Source organism: Dermacentor variabilis, chromosome 11 (assembly GCF_050947875.1).
Source record: "Dermacentor variabilis isolate Ectoservices chromosome 11, ASM5094787v1, whole genome shotgun sequence".
Lineage (NCBI taxonomy): Eukaryota > Metazoa > Arthropoda > Arachnida > Ixodida > Ixodidae > Dermacentor > Dermacentor variabilis.
This window is the reverse complement of record NC_134578.1, coordinates 13,983,159-14,006,955: the sequence shown is the minus strand read 5'-3', so window position 1 is coordinate 14,006,955 and position 23,797 is coordinate 13,983,159. Positions and strand designations below refer to the sequence as shown.

General features: G+C 48.9%; 2 long non-coding RNA genes across 2 annotated transcripts in view; one reads left to right on the top strand and one right to left on the bottom strand.

Moving 5' to 3' along the window:
* The window catches only part of LOC142563586 (uncharacterized), a 53,046-nt gene that overhangs the window by 16,665 nt on the left and 12,584 nt on the right, over positions 1–23,797 (bottom strand). The window contains exon 2 of the long non-coding RNA XR_012824345.1: positions 13,804–13,869. This is a non-coding gene — a long non-coding RNA (uncharacterized LOC142563586). The remainder of the gene's footprint in view (positions 1–13,803; positions 13,870–23,797) is intronic.
* LOC142563590 (uncharacterized) overlaps positions 1–23,797 on the top strand; it is a 33,346-nt gene that overhangs the window by 295 nt on the left and 9,254 nt on the right. Inside the window, exon 2 of the long non-coding RNA XR_012824348.1 lies at positions 22,925–23,148. This is a non-coding gene — a long non-coding RNA (uncharacterized LOC142563590). The remainder of the gene's footprint in view (positions 1–22,924; positions 23,149–23,797) is intronic.

Genomic DNA, 23,797 nt, shown 5'->3' with positions numbered 1-23,797 from the left:
CAGAGGTTGCATATGAACAATACAGCGGAAGGCTGACCTAGTGCACAGCCTTCAAAACTGAAGGCGAGGAAATTGATTGCAAGTGCTCCAAAGTTGTTCCCTTTTTGGGTTCTATACGACTGTTCTAAAAACAACGATGGGAACCGACCCAACATGGCCTCCCGCAGGGGCGCCTGTGTAAGCAGGCGTTTGGTGTGTTGCGACACCACGGGCCCGAGCACGTGGGGGATTGACCACATCGCGAATGACTGTGTGGTGCTTAGCCGTGTACGGGGAAAAAGGGATGGTCAAGGTTGAGTTGATGCTCAGTTTTTGGACACAGGCAGATGCAAAGAATCCCTTTGACCTCGCCTTCACATACAGGGACTCTCTGTAGTGACCCATCAAGGGGATGTCGGTTGTTTCTTCCTGTCCTCCTGTTTGCCTTTTGTCTTACTGGCTTTTATTCTCTCCGGTGTTTTACTCACCTTTGGGTCAGTTCCATTCTTTCAAGCAGTGAGAATTAATTTGACTCTAATTGCCAACCAAGCTAAAATTATTTTAAGCTGCAGTGGCTGTGGCACAGTTAGCATTGGCACGCTTTGAAATAGAGAAATCTCGTGTCACATTGTTCGGCATAGATTTGGTAGGTACCCACCTGCCGAAACGGCACACTCCTTTATTTTTTTTTGAATCCGACGCCTTAGAGTTGATGGAGCAGCAGTTTGATATGAGGACGTAACAAAATGAACAAGGAATGCTGGAAATTGCCTGGGAGACGTGCGTCATGGCTCTGTTTCGAAAAGTGGGAAAGAGGTGGCGCTTGTCGTCGTGCGTAAGGCACCCAATGTTTTTAGGCACCGGGGGAGGGGCGGCAGTGTTTTGATGTGGGTGCAACTGCATACGGGACGGCTGTGTGCGGCCGTACCTTGAGATCGATCTGCATTGCGGGTAGTTGAGGGGTGCCGATGCATTGTAGCTCTGTTTGCCGTGTGTTCATGACAGAGTTTGTGTTGCAGCAATAGACAGCACATGGTTACTTCTTGCTGCTGCTGCCGTGTTTCCTGATGGCAGCATTTTGACAGCGCCTGTGGTCATTGAATGTGATGTGTTCATTTTTTGCTGTGCGCACTGATGCCATGTTTGTTAATTTAATTAGTATGCCTTTGTTTACAAGTTCATACGGCCTATTTCATGTAGCTGTCTAGAATTTGCAATCGCAATCATTGCTCCACTTTTAGGGCGCAAATACGACTTTATGTGATGCTCATTGCTTATCTGAAGTGAACAGAAATGACTTTAACTACATGTTTGTCTATGTATGAAGCTGCATAAGACACTATGATGTGATAACGTGGGGGCAAATAACGAGTTCTAATGCATTTTTATGTATGGGTTCAACTCCGCACACACGCACTCCAATCTACCTGGTTGCGCATGAACAACTGCATTCATGCTACAAGGCAAACACAAGGGTGCCTTCAGCGATGCTTTATATGTGTACACGGCTTCCGTTACACGGTAAACACAGCTTCGGGCTTTGCAGGTGGCTGTATATGCAATCATCCTTGCAACAATCGCATGACCGCTGCTTTCGCGGTACTCACGAGCAGCCACCGAAAAAAAGTGTCACGACACAGAGCCCGGACATGGGAGGCCATGCAAGGTGGCAAACTTGTGAGTCGTGAGTCTGTAGTTGCATAATTCTTTCGCGCATGGTAATACCTCAAAGCGCGTGGTACACCCTTCGACGGTGTCATGCATATACGGCTGTTGGCAAACTAATACGGCGCTCGTCGTTACAGTCACGCCTGCACGACATGCACTCCCGGCAGATTTTACTTCATCGACAAACGTCGGCGAACAGGTTCGCTTGCATTTCATAATTTCATGCTACAAGAAATGCACTTGTGTTTGTGCTCATTTCTGTGACCGCAGCAGCATGCTACTTGATGTTGTCCCACCTTCCCCTCTTCACTGCATCTCCACATACTGCAGTGTGCGCAACTGCAGTAGGGAATGCTTCTAACGATGTCTTCACAAAACTATGCATCTTTCTTGGATTCGCCATGCCATGTTAACCATGAAATAACGGCTAACATTACAAAGGTTGCGCATCTAATGAATTCCCTGTGTTGTAACCCAGCCTTCGCGTTTGCTATCGCGCTACCTTTCAGGCGGCCGTTATCGCTAGCGAACGTTTAACAACACTTCGATCTTCAGGCTTACATTTTATCTTTACACAAAATGCACCGTCCTGGAATTTGTGTGTGTTTCACACTTCCGCCTTTCAAAAATCGCGTAACTGCCTAGGCACCAAATGGGTCGCAAATGCACGATCGAAATCGGCCCCCCTTATATACCAAGAGCCGCCACTGTGTCTATCGCCCATAGATCACCTTTCATTGGAGTGCTCTCGCATCTTCATTACTGTCGTGGCATGAAGGTCTTCTGTGTAAAACCTACCCATCTATGCCAGTGTTACCTCACTCATACTAGTCGCAGTAGTAGCGGCCAGTTGGCCAGTGTTTCTGCAGCGTAGCAGTGCGTTCATTCCATGCTGCTTCATGCTGTTGTGTGACCCCACGTATCGACAAAACAGCCGCCAAAGATCTTGAAAGAAGCGCTAGTCACGCTGAAGAAGGGCGGGCTCACATACGTGCCCAAACGCAGGGACAAACGCGCCTCTGGGCATGCGAAGCACGCTGTAGTTCAGCAACGGGGGCACCAAGACGAGAACCTGCAGAAAAACGATGCTCAGGCGAGGCGACAATGCCGACAGCATCTTGAAGTTCAGGAGAAGGAAGCAGAAGCACATCGCTATAGCCGTTAGGCTGCTGCAGCGTGGAAGCTCAAGCTGACGCGAATCGCCAATGCCGGCAGGATGGTACAGTTCTCGAGGACGAAGCGGCGCGCATCATAAGTACCGTGAGCCGACGCTAGGGGACAGCACAGACAAGAACCCACACTACAGGAGCAGGAATTGCCAGCGCATCGTGCCTCGCATGACAATACAGCAGTGCGAGATCAGAAACACAACACAAGTGACAGTGGCGCTTGCCACAAGTGACCATGTCCTGCCTACACGCACAGGTTGCGACGGCTACCGCGCATATTGAAAGGCAGTTCTTCAATAAACCAGTTGGACATGCATGCAATGTTTGCAATCGTCTTCGGTTTAAAGCCGAGCTTTCGCCTATCCGTGTTGCTGACATGCCCCTGATAGCTGCAGAGTTTCCAAACGAGAGCTGCATTCCTTTCTTGTCTGCTCAACATTACGTGGCACACTACAAAGGTGTACGATACCACCCTCTCCGAAATAGATGCTTACGTTTACCCGGCTATTCCTATTGGGTTAACTCTATTTGGTGAGCCAGTGTTTAATTGCTCCCCATCTACCATTAATGTAAATTCAACTCCTTATGCAGGTCAGAGGACAGTATGGCGTCGTAGGACTTATCGCTAGTTTCCCTGTCGAAGTGAAAATTTTGTTAAATCATTACCACGAAACATTCACGAACACCACGTCGTCAATGTTCACATTAAATTAAAGCTTCTCAACAAGTGACCATGCCTCTCTCGCATGGTCGAAAATTTTCAGTTGAAACCCCGACTCGATGTGTCTGAGTAGGTACTTTGGTATCACTCTTCACGCACTTTCTTTAGACTGTCTTCCCAACAACAACGCATTCCGATTGCTCGAGGATTCTCCTCACAACTCTACCCCAGTGTCCCGACGTCCACATTCATGTTGATGCATGTGTGGCACTGAACGCATTCCAACTGTCCCTGGCGTGGGACGAAGAGCGCTACCAGGCCTTAGCTCCCGCTCAACACAAGCAACCTCTCGGCATAATATATGACGAAGAAGCGGAAGGGTTGCCCTTCTTTCAGACGCACCATAGGTTGCCCCAGTGCGTTAAACCAGAATGTCATCCCACATCCTTTATTTATGCCGCCAGTGAGATAAGTCGCAGAGACTGCCGAGGTGTCTCATCTCACAACATCTTGTTCGTAGCGATGAAAGTGCTCCAATATGGAGTTGGTTGTGGCCCGGCCATCTTGTTTCTCGTCAACGACGACACCGATAAATTCACACGCCAAACACTTGAAGATGAACGCTTCGTGCGAGATATCAATGACCAAGACATGGGCTTTACAAAGGGCGTTCCCATTGCGGTCCACTATGAGCTTTGCTATGATATGGCAGCTTGGCAAGTCGACTGTGTTGCTCACCCTGTAGGCGTCGGAGAGGCATTGGCCACGATTACTAACACCATATGAGCGGTTGTGTCATCATGATCCTGGCCTACAAGTGCACGTTTTGGAAATTGCATCCATCCATGAAGAACAGCTTGTCATCGGTGACCCCGTGGTGTGTGCCATTTATTTTAACAAGTTCCTATGCATCCCCCTAAGCGTCCTGTGTAGCCGCACTCACTCGACTTTCGAACCTTGCTGTTTCATCGATTACTCAAAGTACATTGAATTCGAGCACTTGCCCTTGGTGAAAGTTTCCTCGAACATGCCAGAAACGATCCCCCTTGCAACAAACCTTCTGGCCCTTGATACCTCTCTTGCCGCGCCTGTGCACTCTGGTTCTCCAACACACCAAAACCTGCTATGAGTGCGGCAACTGTCGCCATTTTGGCGCTCATTTCTGACCCACTTTAGTGCCATGTGGCATATGGCACTAAAGGAACGCTTCTTGCAGATGCACGCCGCTCTAGAAGGCAGACTACGACAACATTGGCCAATTCCTGCATGACCATGCAGTCACTTCCCAGGAAAACTACATCTGCGTGTTTCACGCTGGCATGATGCACCCAATCTTATTTAACGAACGAACAATGCAGCAAAAGTGCATCAACATATTGAATCCATAAGTAGCCTCCATGCTCGATTCGAACTTGGACCTCCAGATCTTCTAAGGCGCCTACTCGTGTGCTGCGTATGTCGTGAATAAGTCAAGTCGCGGAGTTTCAAACCTCCGCAAAGATGTCTCAGATATTTTGGTGGACACCTCAAAGAGACATGACGGCCAGGAGCTTTGGTTACTCGGCGTTCAGATGCTCTAGGCTATTGAGACGAGTGGCCAAGAAGCTGCTTGGACGTTCCTCCGACAGGATATGTGCGAGACCAGTATATTTATCATCTACATTGCCACATGCCTTCCGCAAGAGCGATCGCACATTCCCAAAACGCGTGCACATGGAAGCAATTGGTCTCGATGCGACGTCCACGGACGTATGGAAATTGGCATTGTTGAGAAAATATGAAAGCCGTCCAGACAATTTGCAAGACACGTGCGCGACAGACCTTGTTGTTCATTACAATCTCCGCACCTGCCAACCAGCAATCCAGAAGTAAACCAGCAAACTAGCAGCCATTTGTTTCCCCTCCGACACTATCGACTTGTAACTCAACTATAAATGAGAAGCGTTCCCACGGTTCCTTCCTTCCCGCCAGGAAGTAGATATTTTGACTGGCAACGCTTTGAGCTTATGTACGCTGACAACATGGACACCTTCCTGCTCAAAAGGACCGAGTACGACAGCAAGTTCGACATCCGCCAGTTGCATCACATCTGTCTCCAGATGTGCACGGATAAAGGCCGGGATAGAGAATTGCACACTGCAACTCAGCGATGCCACGTTCCTTTTGTTGACAAGTAAACAGACACAGATTTGCTCAGAGCCCCTGATAATAACTGTAGCGGCAAGAGGTCATTGCCCAGCCGTCTGCACGCGTCAATACGTCATGACTGGTGACACCTACAAGGAATTGAAATGCCTCGCCAAAAAGGAACTGGTCAAAGTTGCTTGCGAAGTCATTCAACGCCTAACGACCATATACTTTCGACCCACTGAAAGCTTGCTGACTGGTATTGCCCGTTGTGGCAAGATCTTTGTTCTGCGCCTTATTACAGATGTGTACAACTGCTGCACTAATACTGCCTGCACGTGCATACGTCGTGGGCGCCTCTACAGGCAAGGCTGCGGTAGCGATCGGTGGACTCACTGTGCTCACCGATCTCAAGCTCGCTATGTGTGCTGGTGGGGGTTTGCGAGACAGAGATCTAAACTCCTTCCGTACAGCATTCATCGTCAAGTGCGTCATTGTGGATGAATGCAACATGATGAGCAGTAACACTCTCGCACGTGTCGACGACCGCCTGCGACAGATCACAGGCAATTGACGACCCTTTCGGTGGCTTGGGCTTCCATCGTGTGTGGTTACTTCTGCCAGCTGCCCCACGTCTGCACCAGCGAGGCGTAGAAACGCAGTAAAACATGCCGCATCTTCAACATCCTCGTCACTTGGCTTTTCAACTTGCGCAAGTTCTCCGCCCGAGCCACGCCGTATTCTCCACCTCACCGCCAAAGATCCGCGAAAGTCGTGTGCTCGAAAAGATGTTGAGATGCTTCAGGCGTGCTTTGTTCCAAAATACGACGCTAAGTGCTGCTGTCCTCGAGATGTCAGTCTATTCCGCTCCAACAAGGACGCCAGGGCTGTGATACACACTGGGGTTCGTGTGCCCAGCCCTCAACACACAGCGAGAAAGGCATGGATAGCAGACATTGTCTATATCACTTCTATGCCAGAGTGTGTGACCCCACGTATCGACAAAGCAGCCGCCAGAACACACGAGAATACACGCAGAACACAAGAGTACTTACAACACAAAAGCCTAGGGCAGGCTTCGTGGTACTATTCTAGTCATCCGTGTCTACGTGGCAAAACTCGTTGTGGCGAGTGTGCGCTCTCCCCCGACTGATGAGTAACTCACGCGCAGAACCACGGTAGTGTCCTCACGGTACTCCAAATGCCCGCAGCCATGTCTAGTGGGGCTGCCACGCCCCAGCTCCGGGAGCGAGAGCGAAGAAGACGCTCACCGCTTTGGGCTCGAGGAACATGACAGGCCCGTTTGCGGCGAGCTCTGCTGGTTCCTGCCAGCGTAGCAGGGCCGGAAGCACTGGCGGCGGCCACGCGTAATGCAGCACTGTTCGGTTTCGGCGGCAGCTCTGCGGCGGGACCACAGGCACGACCACCGTTGCGGACCGCTAGCCGCCGGAATCGTTCCCTGGAGCCCGTGAGCCTCGGACGGTTGCCCGAACGGACCGTTAGTTGCGTATGCAAGGGCATACTCGTCACTAAGGCTTACCCTAAACACAACGCCGCCCAAGACCTGGATGCTATTCACGAGGCTAATGAAGGTGACGCCATCATCGGCTGTCGCAGTGATGTTGACTGTGTGGCACATCGTACTATCCTTAGGGAAGTTGTACGGGCTTACTCAACATTTAAATGTCTGAAGGATTGGTCAATAGAACGGTGGCTGATTTCAAGCACATGCAGTTTGCCAAAATGTGCAGCCGCAAAAGTCGTTATTTCCACTTTCACTCTCGAGTAACTGGTATTGTTGCTAGCCTCAAGTTCCAAGTATATTTCTCAAGTTGCTTGTCTTTTCCTTTCCGTTTCCATCGAACTTCGCTCCACCACTGTCACCTTGGAAAGAAAAAACGTGTCTGACCTGCCGTCGCGATCTGTTCCCCATGATGCAAGCAACTGCTGTCACTATACATAAACCGCTGGGTGGAACATGCAGCGAAGTAGTCTACAATTACCACAAGCACCATCCACTGAAACTCGTCTACGTAGCTTGAAGTCGAGCCACCACTCGAGGGGAGAGGCCTCGAGTTCCCGACCGCTTCGACTTCTGTAAGCACAATCGTCAGTTCTTCAACGTTAGGTCGAGCTTTGCCGAGAACCCTTCTCAGTGGAAGCTTGATCATCCTGACCAGACGCTCCCACCAGCTGCCCCACCACATTGCGCTGGGAATAGATTTCCAAGTGATACTCTTCTGGCTCAAGTATGCTGTTACGGCCTTTTGGGAAAGCAACTTGAAAAGCTGCTCTGTCTTTTGACGTCTTCTTAAATGTTCTTGCGTTGTCTGAATAAATGATGCGAGGTAGACCCTTTCGCATTACAAACCGTCGTAAGGACATGAGGAATGCTTCTGAGGTCATGCTGGACACTAGTTCTAGGTGCACTGCTCGTGATGTGGCACATGCGAAGAGCTATATTTAACATTTTGTTTCTCCGGCTTGAGTCGCTACAATTAGTGGTCCGGCGAAGCCAACGCCAGCGACTTCGAATGGGTTCGTCGGCCTTACGCCATGACGTGCTATAGGAACTGCTGGAGCATTGCCAGGGCCGATTCTGAAACGTCCGGACGTATGGCTTCACTAATGTTCTTGCCCGGCAGATCCAATAGTGCTCTCGCAACTGTCACGGGGTGTCCCTCGCGCTTCCGTGTGGTATTTCGCAGTGTGCTCGCATTGTCAATGATGTAGAAAAGTGATGATTGTGGAGGAGGATGACTGTGTTTTTTGCCTCCTAAGATGCATCAAGGTGCATTAGGCGCCCGCCCATCCCCAGGATGCTGTCGGCACCCAAGAATGCGTTGAGGTCTTTGATGCGAGATGTTTTCTTTGCTGCTGTACCTGTTGAAATCGAACTTATATCTTTGCTGAAGGCTTGCTGCTGTACATGTCTGATCCAATATTTTTCAGCTTCAGTGATCTCTTTGGCTGCTAGAAAACCAATGTGCACTCTGTTTTTGAATCGGTAGTATTCGATAAATCTCAACATGCATGCCGTGACCCTGGGCAGCTTATCGATTCTGCTGTAGCTGTCAATGTCCAGAATCGATGTTGACTTCGTCGCACTGGAGTTCGCGACGTGAACGGCAGTCATCTCGCAGATTATCCTATCGTCAGTGCTGACAGGTTCTGGGGGTTGCAGTGGCCATCTATCTTCTGACTCGCCTAGTCGGTCTGGTCTATGCAGCCACGTACGGTTATACAATAACTTATCCATTGAAACTCCACGTGTCAGTAGGTCAGCAGGATTTGCCTGTCCTGGACAACACTTACACAAAGAAGGATCGGTTTCCTTCCCTGATCTCCTTCTCTCTGTTCGACACAAATTGCTTCCACTTCGTTGCGTCGCCTTTTGTGCCATGAGAACGTAATTGTGGAATCCGACCACACTGTACCTTGGATCTCAAAAGTCGGTTGGGGACTTGAGACGTAATTAAGTAGCCTTGCTCCGATCAAGGCTCCTAGAAGCTCCAGCCGTGGCAGTGTCACTGTATTGATAGGTGCCACACGTGCTTTTGCGATCAACAACTCTGGCCTCGCTGAGCAGCTCGGTACGATGCAGAACGCTGCACTGTATGCCGAAGGGCTTGCGTTGCAAAATATGTGAGCCTGCAGCACTCGAGGTGATTTGGTTCCGCTGCCAAGATAACGTGGTATGGAAATATTCTGCAAGACTGGTAGCTGGCTCCCCCATTCATGCCATTTTTTTTTGAAGATCCTGAGGTAGCTGCTCATCCCAGCCTATTCCACGTGTCCACAATTTTTTGAATATCTTGATGGCAATGGTGAATGGCGCAACAAATCCTGTTGGGTCGAATATCCATGAAGCTGCTTGAAGAACAAACTGCTTGGTATCATCTTTTTCTTTCATAAATTCGAGAAGGCCCCTCAAAGACAAAATGAAAGTATCCGTGGACGGATTTCATGTGATTCCAAGTACCTTCACGCTTGTCCTGTGGAGGGCAGCCAGTTCTTTGCCTGCCAACTGTTCCTCGTGCTCCAATGCGTTAATCAGACCATCTGAGTTGGTAGTCCATTTCCTTAGCATCATTCCTGCCTCCTGTATAATCTCTTTGGCTTCCCGGCAGATTTAAAGCACTTCATCTGACTCTGCTCAGACCACTAAATAATCTACGTAGAATGACTTGCTGAGAAGTTTCAGGGTACTGGCTTTTCTTGAAGGCATACTCTTTGGTGATGGAGTATAGTTGCTGTCAGTAGGAAGGGGCTACATGTTGCTCCGAATGGCACTCGCGTCATCCTCCACTCTTGAATCTCCTCTCCGGAGAAACGCAGTGCTTCTTTTTTCAAACCAGAGGAATCGAAAGGCATCTCTGTCCTCTGCTTTTGAAATTTGAAGGAATGCTTTCTCAATGTCGGCTAGCAGAGGTATATGGTGCGTTCTGAAGCGTAATAGTACCTTCACCAGATCCTGGTAAAGGTTTTCACCCTTTTCGAGGCATTCATTTATTGAGAAGCACCCTTTGGCGTGCGAAGAAGCGTCGAAAACTATTCTGATTATTGTGGTTAGTGCGTGCTCTCGGATCACTTTCCTGTGCGGCATGTAATAAACCTTTGTCGGATCCAGCGGTGTCCCTTCAACAATCTCCGTATGTCCAGTCCGCAGTTACTCCCGTATGGTGTTGTCATGAACCTCTAAAAGTCCTTGCTTGCTCGACAGTCGGGAGACAAGGTTCAAAAGTCTCGTTATTGCGACTAGCTTGTTGTCCGAGAGCTCGACCTCCAGGGCAATATTACTTTGTATCTTCTGTCCCTAAAAGTGATGGTTTCTTTTAATTTCATCAATACAGGACTGAGCCTGCTCATTGTCAACGGCATCTGATATTCGCATGCTCTCAAGTTCCCAAAATGAGTGGAGGAATTTGTACTCATCTTCAGTACGCATGCCGAAGCTGTTATATCTGATGCCATGCAGTTGGTGTTGCCTTGAAATATCCACCCTAACTTAGAGTTGATAGCAATCGGTGTCTCATTGTTCTCGCATCGAGTGACTTCACCCGTGATCACATTCCACATTTGGTCAGAACCGATGAGAACGCTTATGCCTGCTTCCCCGACAACAGATTCTGTGACGAACAGTCAGCTGGTTGTACGTGGCTTGATATCTTGGCACACGTGTGGAATTTCTATCGCTTGCAAGGCAACTTCCATATCTGAGAACTTGCTCCCCAGACGGAGCTGCACAACATGCAGCTTCTGCACTGTTCGATTCGAGTTGCTTGGAAACATATTGCGCGCAATGATGGTAGAGCCCACACACTGCAACTTCAGTTGTCGTGATAGCCGTTCTGTGAGGAATGTGCGCTGGCTGCTTCCATCTATGACACCTCTGATATTTCGACAGGTGACGTCTGCTACTGCCCAAGCTTGGAATGTCTGCAGGAGGACGCTCGTCGATGAATCCTCGATGGTACGCCGGTCTTTCCCTAAAGATGCGCACACAGTCGTGTTTGTGCTTGGATTCCTTGTTAGTATTCTGGCAGTTGTTCTGCCGTTTTACCGTGTCTTCTGGCGTAATTTTTGTTCAGAAGTCGTTCAATCAACACAAATCACCAGCAAATGGGGCGATGGTAAGCTTGGGTAGCTTGGCTCCAGAGAATGACTGTCGATGAAATCCGGAGCTCCTGTGTTTATGACGTAACATGGCCTCGCTTGCTAAGCAGCTCGCTCATGACGTTGGTAGTGTTGTCCTCGTATTCCACAACGGTGTTGCATTCCTGCTCAAGCTCTTCATCAACTATGTGGCTCTCTAGATCCTCGTTGGTCTTGTTCAGCTCATCGTTATTCACCGTGAGACGCCCGTAAATAGTGTTGAGCTGATCTATGGTGGCTGTTTCATCGCTGAGAATAGCCCTTGCCTCGTTGATGAGCGTGGTGTTCAGTGATCGTCTCGACGTGCACTTCGATTGCAGCCTCTCCATTATGGTCAGTTCACTCGTAGCTTTCCGTGGTCTCCGGTAGGAGATCCCGGATCTTCCGCACCACAACCATTAAGATGGCGTAAGATTTACTGACAAGAAGCGAGGGTCAAAGCATCAGGCATTCTTTTTATTCCGTGCCGTTCAGGTAGCCCCTGGCTGCACGTGCTCGTGAGCACGGGCTCCCTCCAGGAAGGAGGCGATTCTTCTTCGATCCAAGACTGTGCTGAGATTAATTCAAAAGTTCACTATTCATATTGCTCCTGAAGCTGCTAGCCTTACTTTGTATACCATTCCAATATGTTACTATTGCATTCCTTGCTTTGTGAAACTGTATCTTCTTTTTCTAATGCCAGTGGTGTTGCCTATGCATTCACTGTTTATGCACAAACAAACGTACACCGACCAGAACTGCCACAATGTTCATGATTGCGAAGTGAGGAGTTACAGCACTGAAATGACTAATGGTTCATGGAGTAGAATTGTTAGCTCTATTGCCTGCATAAATAATACTCACTGTGCAGAGAGAGACATCAAGGGGTTATGGAAAAACTGTCCTGGTCTTATAGAACAGCTCTCTTTGGCTTTCAAAATGCAGGCCCAATATTTTAAGCCTTACAAAGCGAACATGGTAAAAACGTACACATTCTCGTAAGATCAAGTCAATGGCCATCCTGTACATTGGAACAACCCAAGGATGTTATGCACGGCATTACAAAGGCTATTAACAATGAACTCTGGAACATCTTTTCTGCTCACAGGTGCCAATGTGACCACAGTGCTCGTCGGTAGATACAGAAGTTCATTTCTGAATAATGTTCGCCAACTATATTTTTCTGTGGTGTCCTTTTCAGTTGTAAAAAAAAAAAAAAAAAAAAAACGGTACACAATCGAAACACGTCTGCAGCTTCAGTCATTCCTCAAAGTATGGTGCAGGCAGGCTGATTTCCCACAAGGACAATCTGACCACAGATACCTCAGAAAAAAATCTGCGCCTTTGGTGATTGACGCAAATATGTGCGTTTATATTAACATTGGATTTCTGAGGCTGACTACTCACCTATTGAAGCAGTAGTTAGGCCGAAGCAGTGCCTGCACTGCATATTTTATTCTGTGCCCGCCGAAGAATACATTTCCATAAAAAGGGTGTGCAATAAGGGCCTTCACGACGAGGGTCTTCTATGACCTCAACTGGCTGCTCTCATCGACGTCAACGACAGAAGGTGAGCTTCGAGACAATTTAATTTATTCTTCTCCTGATTAAGGAGGCGCCCTTTATGAGAATTGATGGCACGTTGGAAGAAATGGTATAGGGCATACACAGTGAATGGAAAGTGAAAGAATGGTAGCTATCGAGTACCTCTTGTTAGAGGAACACTGAATTTACCAGGGACGTAGGCGAAATGCAACAGGCAATTGGTGCCACTCAAGTGCTTATACTGAAAAGGGTAGAGGTTGCATATGAACCATACAGCGTAAGGCTGACCTAGTGTCCCGTTTCCCAAATGGAGGACGAGGAAATTTACTGGAAGTGTTCAAAAGTTCTTTTTTTGGGCTCTATGAGAGTGTTCTAAAAACAATGATGGGAACCTACCTGCCCAACATGGCCTCCCACAGAGGCGTCTGCATCGGCAGGCATTTGATGTGTTGCGACACCACAGACCTGAGCTGATGGGGGATCGACCCTTATGGAAGAAACTGTCTGCGGCTTAGCCATGTACAGTGAAAAGGGGAACGTAAAGGTTGAGCAGATGTTCAGATTGTGGACATTTGGGTGTCCACGGCGAGCACAACGAATTCCTGTAGCCTCGGTTTCACATCCACGGCATGCCTGCAGTGACGCGTTGACGGAAAATCGGTCGTTTTTTCCGGTCCTCAGGTTTGCCTTTCCTTTTACTAGCTTTCAGTGGCTCAGGTCTTGTGCTCACCTTAGTGTCACTTGCTATCTTTCAGGGAATGAGAGTTAACTGTGTGTTAAATTGGCAAACAAGCTAACTTTGTATTTGGTTATGTTGGCTGGGCACAGTTGGCATTGGCCGGCTTTGAAGTATAGAAACCTCATGTCCCATTGTTTGGCCTAGTGGTAATTGGTTGAGACCTACGGAAATCTTGTACACCTTTATTCCTTGAACCAGGCTGAACTTTGATTCGAATATGGCAGTGCACTTTGATACAACAATGTAACACACAGTGAAGAAGCACGAGAGCTGTTACTTGCCTGACAAGCTTGCCTGGTGGCTCTCTCTGAAAAAGTGGGTGCACCGATGACTCCATGTTTCTTCACCTAGAACAAGGGAACATTTGCAAGTATTCATGTTAGTCACAGTCAAATGACCGACACTATCATCGGAAGTCTACGACATTTAGCAGTTGCAAAACACGTAACCAAGACCCTCAGTCCTTAATATGAAGTTGCAAAAAAGAAAAAAAAAATTAGTGTTGACCTTAGTGTTGAAATCCGTGACAAATTTCATGCAAAAGAAACTGAATACTTGTTTGATTTGAATACTCCTGTATAATCGTATTCTGGCATCGTTCCATGAACAGTGATCATAGAGTGGTACAACTACCGCGGTGAAAAAAATTTGCTGATGTAGAATTCGTAGAATTCGTATTGATGTATAAGGAATGAGTGTGATTGCAACATATTGGAATGGTATGCAAAGTAAGGCTAGCAGATTTAAGAGTAAGATACAGATGTGCTGCAGTTTATCCAGACCGATATGAAGAGAAAGACTGGACGACCACGACGAGGCTTGGCGCAAAGTTGGCATTGAGAAGCAGCTCCCGTGGACCGCATGTGCAGATGCGAAGGGCCGTATAGGAACTGCATTGCAGATCCGTGCAGCATTGCTGGTGCGCTGCACATAAAAAAACTGAGCAGATGAGATAGCTGTGACTACGGCACAAAAGAAAACTCCACACATGTAGGTAGGACTGTAGCAGTGGTCTTGGCTTGACCGCCTGGTGTGGCCGCTGTTGGGCACACAGCGGACGGGACTGGGAGCGCGGGCCATGTGCGCAATGGGGCGCCCACTCAACGACCATGCTTAGAATTGTAGTAATGCAATAATCAGATGACGAACAGTAAGGGGGATATTTTTTGATGTATGGAAATGAGTTGCATGAAATATAGTATTATGATGTGAACACACGTGAATGTAAGTGGAACACAGTTGACTCGAGAACCGCGACAAACGCCTTGTGGTTGGTAGGTAGTCCGTTCGGGATGACGTCTATAGTGTGACGTCTATAGTGTGACTACAGTAGGCAGTGTAGTAGGCAGTGTGACTTGTTTGCAGTAGGCAGTGTGACCAAAGAACATGTGAAGCCACTAAGTTTCACGCCGAAGCATATTTTTGTATTTTTGTCTCCAGTAATGACAGCCGGTGCACACAGCACGGAGGTTTTGGAGCAGGAAGTTAGTGACGTCGTTCGGCAAGGTTCCTGGTGAGAAGTAGACTGCTGGAACGATTAAGCCCTGATATTTTTAACGCTACAGACGTTTTCACAACTCAACTGGGGCAGCGAGTTGTGTCAGTAGGTTCCGTTAAAGCATAGTTCCGTTAAAGCTGTCATGAAAAGCAACTCCAGGTACAACCCGTCAAGTCGATGACAGTGTCTGTGCCCGCTTCCGAAAACGGTAGCAGTGTTATCTCGTGGATGACATGGTCATGCGAGACATCAAAGGCGGAAGCAGGCAACGAGCGTACGTTGATGTTGCATAGCGCCAAGGTGTGCGCTGACCGCAGGATGGCAGAGCATTCGGTGATTATTGTACTGAGTGCATGGTTTTGTAATCGATAAATGTCGTCTGACAACGGCCGATAGTGGTTTTCCCTTCCGCGGTAGAAGCTGCTGTCATGTTCTGTGTTCATTAACTATAGTCCATATTGGCAGTGGTGCCTTGACTTCAAGCTACGTAGACGAGTTTCATTGGATGGTGCTTGTGGTAATTGTAGACTACCTCGCTGTATGTTCCACCCTGTGGTTTATGTACAGTGACGGCAGTCGCTTGCGTCATGGGGAACAGCTTGCGACGGCAGGTCGGACGTGTTTTTTCTTTCCAAGGTGACAGTGGCGGAGCGAAAAATGGAGAAGAAAGGACAAGGGACTTGAGAAATATCTTTGGAACTTGAGGTGAGCAACAATACCAGTTGCTTGGGAGTGAAAGTGGAGGTAATGACTTTTGCGGCTGCACATTTTGGTGAACTGCACGTGCTTGACATCAGCCACCGCTCTATTAACCAAGCCGTCAGACACGTAAATGTTGAGAGTGAGCAGGTACGACTTTCCTAAGGATTGTAGGACGTGCCACACAGTCAGCATCACTGCGACATCCGATGATGGTGTCATCTTCATTAGCATCGTGAATAGCATCCAGGTTTTGGGCGGTGTTGTGTTTAGTGTACGCCTTTGTGACGAGTGGACTGGAATTAATACAATGCAAGGCAGCAGTGCGACAAAGAAAAAGAGTTCGTGGTGGTGCGCGGCAGGTGGCACACGAGGAGAGAGCGCGCGCTGTGGTTTGGAATTAGACGGCTCGACAGAACAATCATGTGACGGCGACGACCTGGTGGGGCCTGTTCCAGAAGCAATTGAGACGGCTACCAGTCCGACATGATCGCACAGCCATGCAGCCCATGGACACGCGGCTAACGGTCCGTTCGGGCAACCGTCCGAGGCTCACGGGGACCAGGGAACGATTTTGGTGGCTAGCGGTCCGCACCGGTGGTCGTGCCTGTGGTCCCGCCGCAGAGCTGCCTCCATAAACGAACAGTGCCGCAGTACGTGTGGCCGCCGCCAGTGCTTCCGGCCCTGCTATGCTGGCGGGAACCAGCAGAGCTCGCCGCAAACGGGCCTGTCACGTTCCTCGAGCCCAAAGCGGTGAGCGTCTTCTTCGCTCTCGCTCCCGGAGCTGGGGCGTGGCAGCCCCACTAGACATGGCTGTGGGCATTCGGAGTACCGTGAGGACACCGCCGTGGTTCTGCGCGTGAGTTAGTCATCAGTCGGGGGAGGGCGCACATTCACCACAACGAGTTTTGTCACGTAGACACGGATGACTAGAATAGAACCACGAAGCCTGCCCTAGGCTTACGTGTTGTAAGTACTCTTGTGTTCTGCGTGTATGCAAATGCTCTGTGCACTCTGGCATAGAAGTGATATAGACAATGTCGGTTATCCATGCCTTTCTCGCTGTGTGTTGAGGGCTGGGCACACGAACCCCAGTGTGTATCACAGCCCTGGCGTCCTTGTTGGAGCGGAATAGACTGACATCTCGAGGACAGCAGCACTTTGCGTCGTATTTTGAAACAAAGCACGCCTGAAGCATCTCAACATCTTTTCGAGCACACGACTTTCACGGATCTTTGACGGTGAGGTGGAGAATACGGCTTGGCTCGAGCGGAGAACTTGTGCAAGTTGAAAAGCCAAGTGACGAGGATGTTGAAGATGCTGCGTGTTTTACTGCATTTCTACGCCTCGCTGGTGCGGACGTGGGGCAGCTGGCAGAAGTAACCACACACGATGAAGCCCAAGCCACCGAAAAGGTCGTCAATTGCCTGTGATCTGTCGCAGGTGGTCGTCGACACGTGCGAAAATGTTGCTGCTCATCATGTTGCATTCATCCACAATGACGCACTTGACGGTGAATGCTGTACGGAAGGAATTTAGATCTCTGTCTCGCAAACCCCCATCAGCACACATAGCGAGCTTGAGATCGGTGAGCACAGTGAGTCCACCGATCGCTACCGCAGCCCTGCCTGTAGAGGCGCCCACGACGTATGCACGTGCAGGCAGTATTAGTGCAGCAGTTGTACTCATCTGTAATAAGGCGCAGAACAAAGATCTTGCCACAACGGGCAATACCAGTCAGCAAGCTTTCAGTGGGTCAAAAGTATATGGTCGTTAGGCGTTGAATGACTTCGCAAGCAACTTTGACCAGTTCCTTTTTGGCGAGTCATTTCAATTCCTTGTAGGTGTCACCAGTCATGACGTATTGACGCGTGCAGACGGCTGGGCAATGACCTCTTGCCGCTACAGTTATTATCAGGGGCTCTGAGCAAATCTGCGTCTGTTTACTTGTCAACAAAAGCAACGTGGCATGGCCGAGTTGCAGTGTGCAATTCTCTATCCTGGCCTTTATCTTTGCACGTCTGGAGACAGATGTGATGCAACTGGCGGATGTCGAACTTGCTGTCGTACTCGGTCCTTTTGAGCAGGAAGGCGTCCATGTTGTCAGCGTACATAAGCTCAAAGCGTTGCCAGTCAAAATATCTACTTCCTGGCGGGAAGGAAGGAACCGTGGGAACGCTTCTCATTTATAGTTGAGTTACAAGTCGATAGTGTTGGAGGGGAAACAAATGGCTGCTAGTTTGCTGGTTTACTTCTGGATTGCTGGTTGGCAGGTGCGGAGATTGTAATGAACAACAAAGTCTGTCGCGCACGTGTCTTGCAAATTGTCTGGACGGCTTTCATATTTTCTCAGCAATGCCAATTTCCATACGTCCGTGGACGTCTCATCGAGACCAATTGCTTCCATGTGCACGCGTTTTGGGAATGTGCGATCGCTCTTGCGGAAGGCATGTGGCAATGTAGATGATAAATATACTGGTCTCGCACTTATCCTGTCAGACGAATGTCCAAGCAGCTTCTTGGCCACTCGTCTCAATAGCCTAGAGCATCTGAACGCCGAGTAACCAAAGCTCCTGGCCGTCATGTCTCTTTGAGGTGTCCACCAAAATATCTGAGACATCTTTGCGGAGGTTTGGAACTCCGCGACTTGACTTATTCACGACATACGCAGCACACGAGTAGGCGCCTTAGAAGATCTGGAGGTCCAAGTTCGAATCGAGCATGGAGGCTACTTATGGATTCAATATGTTGATGCACTTTTGCTGCATTGTTCGTTCGTTAAATAAGGTTGCGTGCATCATGCCAGCGTGAAACACGCAGATGTAGTTTTCCTGGTAAGTGACTGCATGGTCATGGAGGAATTGGCCAATGTTGTCGTAGTCTGCCTTCTAGAGCGGCGTGCATCTGCAAGAAGCGTTCCTTTAGTGCCATATGCCACATGGCACTAAAGTGGGTCAGAAATGAGCGCCAAAATGGCGACAGTTGCCGCACTCATAGCAGGTTTTGGTGTGTTGGAGAACCAGAGTGCACAGGCGCGGCAAGAGAGGTACCAAGGGCCAGAAGGTTTGTTGCAAGGGGGATCGTTTCTGGCATGTTCGAGGAAACTTTCGCCAAGGGCAAGTGCTCGAATTCAATGCACTTTGAGTAATCGATGAAACAGCAAGGTTTGAAAGTCGAGTGAGTGTGGCTACACAGGACGCATAGGAGGATGCATAGGAACTCGTTAAAATAAATGGCACACACCACGGGGTCACCGATGACAAGCTGTTCTTCATGGATGGATGCAATTTCCAAAACGTGCACTTGTAGGCCAGGATCATGATGACACAACCGCTCATATGGTGTTAGTAATCGTGGCCAATGCCTCTCCGACGCCTACAGGGTGAGCAACACAGTCGACTTGCCAAGCTGCCATATCATAGCAAAGCTCATAGTGGACCGCAATGGGAACGCCCTTTGTAAAGCCCATGTCTTGGTCATTGATATCTCGCACGAAGCGTTCATCTTCAAGTGTTTGGCGTGTGAATTTATCGGTGTCGTCGTTGACGAGAAACAAGATGGCCGGGCCACAACCAACTCCATATTGGAGCACTTTCATCGCTACGAACAAGATGTTGTGAGACGAGACACCTCGGCAGTCTCTGCGACTTATCTCACTGGCGGCATAAATAAAGGATGTGGGATGACATTCTGGTTTAACGCACTGGGGCAACCTATGGTGCGTCTGAAAGAAGGGCAACCCTTCCGCTTCTTCGTCATATATTATGCCGAGAGGTTGCTTGTGTTGAGCGGGAGCTAAGGCCTGGTAGCGCTCTTCGTCCCACGCCAGGGACAGTTGGAATGCGTTCAGTGCCACACATGCATCAACATGAATGTGGACGTCGGGACACTGGGGTAGAGTTGTGAGGAGAATCTTCGAGCAATTGGAATGCGTTGCTGTTGGGGAGACCGTCTAAAGAAAGCGCCTCAAGAGTGATACCAAAGTACCTACTCAGACACATCGAGTCAGGGTTTCAATTGAAAATTTTTAACCATGCCAGAGAGGTATGGTGACTTGTTGAGAAGCTGTCATTTAATGTGAGCATTCACGACATGGTGTTCGTGAATGTTTCGCGGTAATGATTTAACCAAAGTATTGACTTCGACAGGACAACTAGCGATAGGTCCTATGACGCCATACTGTCCTCTGACCTGCATAAGGAGTTGAATTTACATTAATGGTAGACGGGGAGCAAACAAACGCTGGCTCACCAAATAGAGTTAACCCAATAGGAATAGCCGGGTAAATGTAAGCATCAATTTGGGAGAGGGTGGTATCGTACACCTTTGTAGTGTGCCGCATAATGTTGAGCAGACAAGAAAGGAATGCAGCTCTCGTTTGGAAACTCTGCAGCTATCAGGGGCATGTCAGCAACACGGATAGGCGAAAGCTCAGCTTTAAACCAAAGACGATTGCAAACATTGCATGCATGTCCAAATGGTTTATTGAAGAACTGCCTTTCAATATGCGCGGTAGCCGTCGCAACCTGTGCGTGCAGGCAGGACATGGTCACTTGTGACAAGCGCCACTGTCACTTGTGTTGTGTTTCTGATCTCGCACTGCTGTATTGTCATGCGAGGCACGATGCGCTGGCAATTCCTGCTCCTGTAGTGTGGGTTCTTGTCTGTGCTGTCCCCTAGCGTCGGCTCACGGTACTTATGATGCGCGCCGCTTCGTCCTCGAGAACTGTACCATCCTGCCGGCATTGGCGATTCGCGTCAGCTTGAGCTTCCACGCTGCAGCAGCCTAACGGCTATAGCGATGTGCTTCTGCTTCCTTCTCCTGAACTTCAAGATGCTGTCGGCATTGTCGCCTCGCCTGAGCATCGTTTCTCTGCAGGCCCTCGTCTAGGTGCCCCCGTTGCTGAGCTACAGCGTGCGTCGCATGCCCAGAGGCACGTTTGTCCCTGCGTTTGGGCACGCATGTGAGCCCGCCTTTTTTCAGCGCGACTAGCACTTCTTTCAAGATCTTTGGCTGCTGTTTTGTCGATACGTGGGGTCACACAACAGCATGAAGCAGCATGGAATGAACGCACTGCTACGCTGCAGAAACACTGGCCAACTGGCCGCTACTACTGCGACTAGTATGAGTGAGGTAACACTGGCATAGATGGGTAGGTTTTACACAAAAGACCTTCATGCCACGACAGTAACGAAGATGCGGGAGCACTCCAATGAAAGGTGATCTATGGGCGATAGACACAGTGGCGGCTTTTGGTATATAAGGGGGGCTGATTTCGAACGTGCATTTGCGACCTATTTGGTGCCTAGGCAGTTACGCGATTTAGAAAGGCGGAAGTGTGAAACACACACAAATTCCAGGACGATGCGTTTTGTGTAAAGATAAAATGTAAGCCTGAAGATCGAAGTGTTGTTACACATACGCTAGCGATAACGGCTGCCAGCCAAGTAGCGCAATAGCAAACGCGAAGGCTGGGTTACAACACAAGGCATTCATTATATGGGCAACATTTGTAATGTTAGGCGTTATTTCATGTTACACATGGTATGGCAAATCCAAAGATGCGTAGTTTCGTGAACACATGGTTAGTAGCATTTCCTACTGCAATACGTCACACTGCCATCAGAGGAGATGCACTTTTAACTGCATCCTAAGGGACAACCTAAGGTAGCGTACGCAGCAGTCATGCAGCTGCCCCTGCAGCTGGGACAAATTAAAGCAGTGCACTGCTGCGAGCGCAGAAACGAGCACGACCACAAATGCGTTTGTTGCAGTGTGAAAGCATCAAATGCGAACACACCTGCTCACCGACATCTCTGCGCGAAGTAAAATGTGCCAGGTATGTATGTCACGCAAGCGCGACTGTAAAGGCAAGTGCGGTATTGGTTTGCCTATGTCTAAAGAGATGACACCGTCATCGAGTGTACCACATGCTTTAGGTATTACCATGCACGTGAGAATTACGTAACCAGAGACTAACGGCACTAAAGTTCGCCAGAGTGCATGGCCTGTTGCGCTCACGCGCACGCGTCGGCCTACACCAAGTGCCGCAGCCCGGCGAGCCTGTCAGCGAGATAAGGTGCTGTCGCGCATGGTTCTGCTCGTGAGGAGGGTTGCGTTTTCCGCTCCCTTTGTGAAGGCGAGGCTGGTAAAAAGGACAGCGCAGCCACGCCGTAGTGCTTTTTGTACCAACCGGCAGCAGCAATGCCGGAATAAAGTAACGTCGTTCGGCGTCGTGTTCTTGCCTCGGCTCGGAGCCATGCTCGGCCGAAACGTAACAGGCCTCTCATTTGCGGGCGCCGTGTCGTAACGCTTTTTCGGTGGCTGCTCGTGAGTACGGTGACAGCTGCGGTCGTGCGATTGTTGCAGGGATGATTGCATATACAGCCATGTGCAAGGCGCGAAGCTGTGTGCCATATAATGTGTCGCTGAAGGCACGCTTGGATTTACCTTGCAGCATTGAAGCCGTGACTTATGTGCTGCCAGGTAGATTTGGGTGCACATGTGTGGAGTTGAATGAATAGGTAAGAGATTTAGTAAAAATAATGGCGCAAGGTTATTTTCATGATTTTGTAGTTCAGATGACTAGTGAGTATCACAGGAAGTTGCAGTTTTGCCCAAAAGACGAAGCATTGATTGCAATAGCAAATTAGTCGACAGCTACACAAAATGAGGAAGTTTGAGCTGCCCTATATTCTTGTAAACATAGGTATACTAACTAAATTAACAAGCATGGTTTCAGCATACAAAGCAAACATAAACACACCACGTTCGATGACCATGGATACTCTGTGAAACGCTGGTTTGAGGAAATGCGGCAGCAGCAGCGAGTGAACTGATATTGTCGTCTATGATTTGACGACAAACTGAGCATCGTGAACAAAGCGTGCACAAAGCTACGAGGTGCCTTGGTCAACTGCACCCTTTAATGTCATCGCCGCATGGACTTACGCTTCATTCGAAAGAATCTGGACGCAAAGATAACTGGATCGATAACTTGCCTCTTGCTCACCGTCTGTCACTGTCTAGATCAATGCATCTGCGTACCTCTGAAAAGCTGTGAATTCCTTGCCTGTCTGTAACTAGCTTTCTCTTGGTGCTTCTACCAACTGTCGGCCACTTCCTATGCCCTTGCATACATGCATGGGCATGGGATTTACGGCCACAAGCAGCATGTACTGACTTGTGCGTTTTCCTGCCATAGATTCACTCGTGCTTGCCGCCGTGTGCTGGCTGTCCACCCATCATCAAAAACTGAAGCTCTGCATCATCTGAAGATTATCTTGATTCCGCAGCGAACTTCACTGAGTCTGCTTAGCCGGTATCGGAGGCAGCGACACCTGGAGCTATAAAGGCACCAGCACCGCAGCAACTCGGGATATGCGGTCACAAGCTGCATGTACTGAGTTGTATGTTTTCCTGCCATAGGTAGGCCATAATTTTGAGTTGTTTGATTAGCCCTAGGTGATTTCTGTGGCCATTGATCCCCTGTGTATGTGCCTTTCTTGATGTTCAAATGGATGTGGATCTGTGCGCATACCGCGCACGCATTGGTTTGTTTGCATGCCGCAGTCACAGTAGGGTTGAGCTTTTAGATGACAGCTCGTGCTTTATTTGCGCGCATAGCCCCAGAGCCTCATTGACATTGATGTGTATTTGTCTCGCTCTGCTCTTGCTTCGAGCTGGAGACGTGGAGAGCAACCACAGGCCCAAGGTGGAGGACGTGCTGACCTTTCTGAAAGAGTTTCGTGAAGAAATTTCATCCAATCTAATACAAGTTAAAAAACAAATTGCAAGCTTAAATTCCCGCTGCACCACCATGAAAAAAAAAAAAGGTTAGTAGCGTACCGGTAATCAAAAAGCACTTTGACGCTGTCAAAAATTCTGTTCAGGAAGTTAGGACAAACACATCTAAAGCAAATGAAGAACTCGTCAATGTTGTGGACAACATAAGTAACAGAATGAGACGCAACAACCTGATAATCAAGGGTATACCAAAAGAGGGCCATGAAAGATATGCCGAATCCGAAGCCATTGCGAAGGAATTTTCTGCTCAATTGAAGGTCAGCGTTGGTGA